Genomic DNA, 7,073 nt, shown 5'->3' with positions numbered 1-7,073 from the left:
CCACTTTTGGGTCGTGATTAGATCGTTAAGCTGCTACTTACTTCTTAAATCGTTGGCTAAAGCGGACGAAGTGATTTTCTGAAGGAAAATTAGTAAAATTGGACCGACCAAGAAGCTATTAATTCCCTTTATTTAACTGGCGATTTGTAGTTTTTTTTTCTTTATAATTTGGGAAGGGAGAAATGAACGCTGATGTAGTTATTCAATTGTCAAGCCATAATTGTTTGGAAACAACTTCTTTTCTTTCCCACAGAATCCATGGCTGGTGACAAAATATACCCTAATTCTATGTACAGGATTAAAAAGTGTGTTCACTGGTTAGGAAATTCTTAAGTCATTCCAAGCCTAGTGTGATAATTTCGACCATTTTTCGCTTCGCTCTTTTTCCGCAACGTGCATAATATAAGCGGGTGTAACAAAACAGTTTCCCATGGATTTACTGTTGTGGGTAAGACTTATAAATATTATTTTCTTCTAAAGGGTTCACTGAAATCCACAAGAAAATCGTACCCTCTGTTTATGAACAATTTTACAGAGGTTCTGACAATCTCATTTCATCGTGCTGACGAAATCGGAACAGTACATTTACAAACACCTTAGTGTTAAGCAACAGGCTTGGGAAATCGACATATAATCGTGTTAGCTAAATCTGTTCTGCTGTTGCGAATAAAAAATACAGCGGTTTCCAAAAATTAGTTTTCGTCCTTCGAAAAGTTGTTCCGCATGTACGTAATGAATGATACTTATTATAATTATTTTTATGTATTTGCTGATCGATGGAAACCGTCTTCCGTCAATCAAAACAGCTTGAATAACAAGCAGAAATTAAACTACTGCACCTCGTTGTTTAACTGTGTCGGACAGATAATTGTCATCTTCACTATGTCGTCATTCATCAAGAGCCATACGTAAAGAGCCATACGCTAAGAGGCAGGCCGAATATGATGAACGCAAAGTTAAATGGGTCATCGGAAGCAGTTACGTCACGTCCTCCATTTGCCGCCTCCATGTGTGTCTTTCTGCGAAAAGCCACGAGCACTGGTGCCTTTAAAAAGACCCTACCCACTCCACAGTTTACTCGGTAACTCCGGACAAAACAAGATAGTGACAAGCGTGAGAGCGAGTGTAAAATGAAAAACGTTTTAAATTTAAACTAATTCGTGGGACGTGAACCTGAATGATTTTAATACACTGTATCTGCAATTGACCAGATCACCCTGGGTTTTGTGGTACCCCTGTACTGTTCACTAATACTTTGGCTGAAACCTCTGCAGTGACTTTCACGTGAAGATAGAAGACCGGCAAGAGTCCTCAGGTATTTTGACGTAACAGAATGCTGTCGTACAGAAGGCGTTAGATAACGGAACCGAACTCCACGTATGTTCCAATATGCTGCCTGGCGACTTTTTTGGTTTTCCCAACAGAAAACGTTACAGAAATAATGTTCGGACTGTGCGTTGCTGGACTTGCGTTGTTAGTAGTGCTAGTGTCGTGGTTTGCCGTTAGGTGCCGATACTGGTACGGCGACGTAGTGTTGAAACACAAGCATCAGTACCCATTAGAGGTGGGCAAACTGAAACACGTAACTGTTTCGAAACTAATGAAACAGTACGATGTAATGTTTCGATACACTGTTTCGAAACAGTGAAACAGTTTGTGCTTTGTAATCTAATAAATCTACACATTTTATCATCTTGAATGTCTACTGTATAACTATGTCCACATAAACATAAATGAGGTGCGAGAGCGCTAATCATATCGTAGAAAGTATGAAACTATCACTTAGGCGTCTTGGCAGTTTCGTATTTCCTTCAGCAAATGCGCTGCTTTCGTGTCGTGTGACTTTCATACTTTTCAATTGGCTGAGGACAGAATCTGAAGACAGAAGAACCACCACGAACGGAACTGGAGGTGGGAGCAAACTGCAGAAACAACGGATATGCTACTGGGATTCCCACATTCCATTAGTATGGTTAATATAACAATCGTACTAATTTCCATGCACACAAAGGGAATCATTGTGGATAATAGACACAGTGACTATAGACTCACAAGTAACACCAAATAATTCGAATAAATAACAAAATATAACAGAAATTTTTTTTTGTGTTTCAAGGTGTGTCGAACCGTTACTATAAATTTACGATGCTTCCCGTTCACCGTTACACTATCAGTGATATGTCAAACAGATTGCTTGCAATTATACCTACATCAAATTTATGTACATGTCTAATAACTGTCACTCTACGCCTTTTTTTATTTAAAATGTTGTAGTCTTACTTGCGTTTCTTAATATGATTTCTGTACATGACCAGAGAAGCGTATGTTATAAAAAAAGTGTAATTTAACTGAATGATTTTCACATATTTATTATTTTGAATGTGAATAGTATGCGTTGTTTTATTGTTTGGTTAGTGTTTATAAAGCAGATGTTACGCCATTTCGGAATAGGACAGTCAGCTAGAAACGAAGCTTTATTTTCGGATATCTTAAGCTTCATGCTATTGCTTGTCAAAAGATTTCGACCTCTTGAAAGTGTTTCATGAAGTGGTATGTTGTGTTTCAGTACCTGTGCCGAGCCCGAATCTCGTCCGACACAGAGCGGAATGAAACATCACTGTTTCGATACAATTAGTCCGTTCCAGGCACAGGTGGAATGAAACAGTCTTATTTTGAAACAACGATACAGTTTCTGTGTCTGGCTCGAGATCCGAGACAGGTGCGGAATGAAACACCACTGTTTCGAAACAGTGAACCATAGCCGTTCCGAAACACTGAAACAGTTCCACGTATCGATACACTGTATCGAAACATAGAAACAGTGGCCAAGTCTAGCACCCATTACAGTTGTAGAAAATCAACACGGATCTGGACAAGGTGAGCGGGGCTTTACTTGCCCCGTAAAGCTGTTTTATCACAACAACTGCAGCAGTGTTACTGCTATTCGCGAGTATCGACGCGTTAAAGAAGCACGGAGAGGTCCTCTTTCCGCACTGGGGTTGAAGAACAAGGTTCGGAAAATCAAATTAATTCGCGATTTGAGAACTATTCTACGGAGAGTCCGACGGCCCCAGAAATTGCGCTGGGCGCAAGTGCTATCTTCAAGCTGGCACAACACCTTAACATTCCACGGTACTTTGGTCAAAAAGTCGGGCACCAGTGGTTGGTTAACGTTCCCTATATCACTTGAACAAGTCTTTTATCGAAATGATGCGGAACGAGTCAGTTTAAACGATTAGTGTTAACATTAAGGAACATGTTTTTTTTAGTCTATTCATGCAGCTTCACAAACAAGTTTTTTTCTGGCTACCAGATTTCAAATAAAATTCGTCCACTTCTAGTGCGGTTCCAGACTGTCATGGATGCAATAGTAGTGACATTGAGCAAAGTTTGTAACCTGAAATGTAAACATTGTATGCTATTAACAAGTGTTACCCCCTCATGTAGAAAATAAAATGCGTTTCTTTCAATGGTGTATTCGTTATTTCTCTTCTGCATGCCCTTATAAATTGCGAGCTAATATCCCAAAGATGTTCGGGCTCACATGCGGTTCCTCTTCGTCAAAATGTCTTGGCTCAAACCCGTCTAGGGGTTGAACCGCACGTGTCGCATTACACGCCCTAAATTAGACACTTATGGCAAGTTTGCGAAATACAAAGTTAACATAAAATATAATAACAGTAATAATAATATCGGTAAATAAATTAACGACCCATAAATTATGTAGGCCACACAGCTGCGATCTAGTTAGAATAATGATTATTCAGAAAGCAAACTAATAGCGAAAGTGGTCCTATTTAGAGTTACTGTTACACTCGAGCGCATACCCATTTGACACAGTTCGATCATTCATTCACAATCTCATCGCGAAACACAATACTCCACCTCGATATTTACGTGAAGAGTTCACTCCAGGTGAAATTCTCTAAGTCGTTTCACTTCCTAGCTGCCTATGACGACTGTCGCGTCTCCATCCGAACGGTACGTTTACGCGTTTCTCGTGCACCGAACATCCTCGCTCAACTGACTAGCGCAGTTCCCTTTCCTGAAGCCATCCATCTGATTGGCTACAGCTTATTCTACATTACTTGACATTTTAACATATTTAAATAATCAAAGCTTGACCACTTTCACGTTCTAAATAAGATAACAATAATATCCATTACATAATAAACGTAAAATTCTCTTACATAAAACCAATACAATTTCCTTCTTAACTTCGAATGCCACGGCCAGTAGCCTTGCACCAATGTGCTTTCTGATAAATAAATAAAGAGCAAAAGTAAGCATTATGCATTAAACTTTACAACACATATTCTATTACCTAATGATTTAATAAGGTGTCACATTGTCATCGTTCAACGCTTTTTGTGTGGAGCCGCGCCGGATCAGCCGAGCGGTCTTGGGCGCTGCAGTCAGGGACTGTGCGGCTGGTCCCAGCGGAGGTTCGAGTCCTCCCTCGGGCATGGATGTGTGTGTTTGTCAATAGGGTAATTTAGGTTAAGTATTGTGTAATCTTAGGGACTGATGACCTTAGCAGTTAAGTCCCATAAGATTTCACACACATTTGAACATGCTTAACAGAAAATACTGATAATTTAAAATTTGCTATATATTTTAAACAAATGAAGTTACAGAGTTGATATTTACGACGTTTGTAATTTTAATGATGCGCTTCGATATTAAATGTCGATCGTTTAGATCGACTAAAGCGTTAAGATTTTAGCATTCAGGTCTTTGTTACATAACTTGTGAATTTCACTTTAACAGTAAATCCTAAACTATTGTAGATATGATCACTATTCAAGTTTTATTGGGATCACCATGAACACTTATGAAGGATGGTAGCTTAAAATTACTGTGGCTTAATTCCCTGAATTACTACAGAATTAAATAGTTTTCATAAATGTTTTCCTTTATGGCCGATCTTAGGTCCGCCATATTTAACACTGCTATGCTTCCCTGGGTTTCCCTATGACGTAGGTTCTCGTCTGTCTCACTCGCACACTACAGCGCTTAGGCCTCATTCAGCACAATAGACTGTGAATTTCCCCATCTCGTGGCGAAACTGCGCTCTTTGTAGTACACGGTCCTGGACGACAGGGTTCGTTTCACAATTCCCGGGGGCTGACTCTTGTGGCCATATGCTTAAATGAGAGCGAAATGCTCGTTAACTCACAAAATGTTTGCACAAAGTTTCATTATCCTAGGATCACTCGTTTTTCCTGAAGGCCCAGTCAGGTACCGAAAGCTTAACTAGAACAACGCTCATCTGAGAAAAAGAAAATGGTGCCAATGGACCGTCCATTGTTGTTAGGCCCACTATTGTGTACTACTTCACACACAACAGTAAGGACAGTTGGGGTACAGAATAGTGCAGCAGCTGTTGCAGTAGGAAAGCTGAACAGGAGCAGAAATGGTTAGCGAACAAGTAAGTACAACAAACAGAAGCTTTACTTAACTGGTAGCTTTGTCCAAGTGTACGAGGGGCGTTTAAAAAGTACGTGCAAAAATAGAAACTACTTACATGTTTGGGGTAAACCTTTTTATATTTTTCGACATAGTCTCCTTTCAGACTTATACGCTTCGTCCAACATTGTTTTAATTTGGCCGAATAATAGGAATTGTCCAAGTCTGCAAAATAGCTATTAGTTGCTGCAAAATCTTTGTCCCGCCAGCCATTTCTTCAAATTGGGGAACAAATAGTAGTCCGAGGGTGCCAAGTCTAGAGAACAGTGGGGATATGAAACGAATTGGAGTCCTATTTCCATTAATTTTGCGACCACAACTGCTGAGGTATGTGCTGGTGTATTGACGTGATGGAAAAGGACATTTTTTTGTGGTCCAGTCGCCGGGGTTTTTCTTGCAGCTCGGTTTTCAAACGTTCCAATAACGATGAATAATATTCACCTGTAATAGCTTTACCCTTTTCCAGGTAGTCGATGAGGATTGTCCCTTGCGAATCCCAAAAGACAGCCGCCAAACCTTTCCGGCCGCAGACATGGTCTTCGCCTTTTTTGGTGCAGATTCTCGCTTGGTAACCCATTGTTTAGGTTGCTGTTTGGTCTCAGGAGTATAGTAATGTATCCATGTTGCATCCACAGTGACGAAACGACGCTTAAAGTCCTGCGGATTCTTCCTGAACAGCTGCAAATCATCCTTGCAACAATTCGCACGATTCCGTTTTTTATCAATCGTGAGCAATCGCGGAACCCATCTTCCGGATAGCTTTCTCATGTCCAAATCATTATGCAAAATATTATGTACCCGTTCATTCGAGATGCCCACGGCACTAACAATCTGACGCACCTTAACTCTCCTGTCATCCGTCACCATATCATGGATTTTACGAGGGTTGTTTTTTAAGTAAGGGCCGTTCGCGCGTGTAGTCCCGTAGTTCGCGCGGACGCCGCAACAAGCCACCGCGCCACTTGCCGGCATTACCGGCCGTGGTGGCCAAGCGGTTAAAGGCGCTACAGTCTGGAACCGCGCGGCCGCTACGGTCGCAGGTTCGAATCCCGCCTCGGGCATGGATGTTTGTGATGTCCTTAGGTTAGTTAGGTTTAAGTAGTTCTAAGTTCTAGGGGACTGATGACCTTAGAAGTTAAGTCCCATAGTGCTCAGAGCCATTTGAACTTGCCGGCATCCTTCCCGTTCACACTGATGCAAGTTGCAGCTCTGTAGCTGACGTGTACGCATCGCTGTGCTACTTATAATGTTTACGATTATTGAATCGTCCGCCGCGTGTGAGATACGGTCAGTGATACGTTTTTTGACCGCGAGAAGCCTATCAGCTGCAGAAATTCATCGTCAGTTAACATACGTTTATGGCTTGAATGCAATGAGTGAAGGTAAAGTGCGTCAATGGGTTAGAGAGTTTAAAAATGGCCGTCAAAACGTCCATGACGAAGAGCGCTCGGGCCGGCCCTCTGTGATCACTGATGGTTTGGTGGCTGCAGTCGAAAAAAAGATTCGTGAGGACAGAAGATTCACAATTTCCACTCTTTCTTTGGAATTTCCACAAGTTTCAAGATCGGTTTTGTACAAAATTGTGTCTGAAAACTTAAACTTTA

Source organism: Schistocerca serialis, chromosome 1 (assembly GCF_023864345.2).
Source record: "Schistocerca serialis cubense isolate TAMUIC-IGC-003099 chromosome 1, iqSchSeri2.2, whole genome shotgun sequence".
Taxonomy (NCBI): domain Eukaryota; kingdom Metazoa; phylum Arthropoda; class Insecta; order Orthoptera; family Acrididae; genus Schistocerca; species Schistocerca serialis.
Note: the sequence above shows the minus strand (reverse complement) of the source record.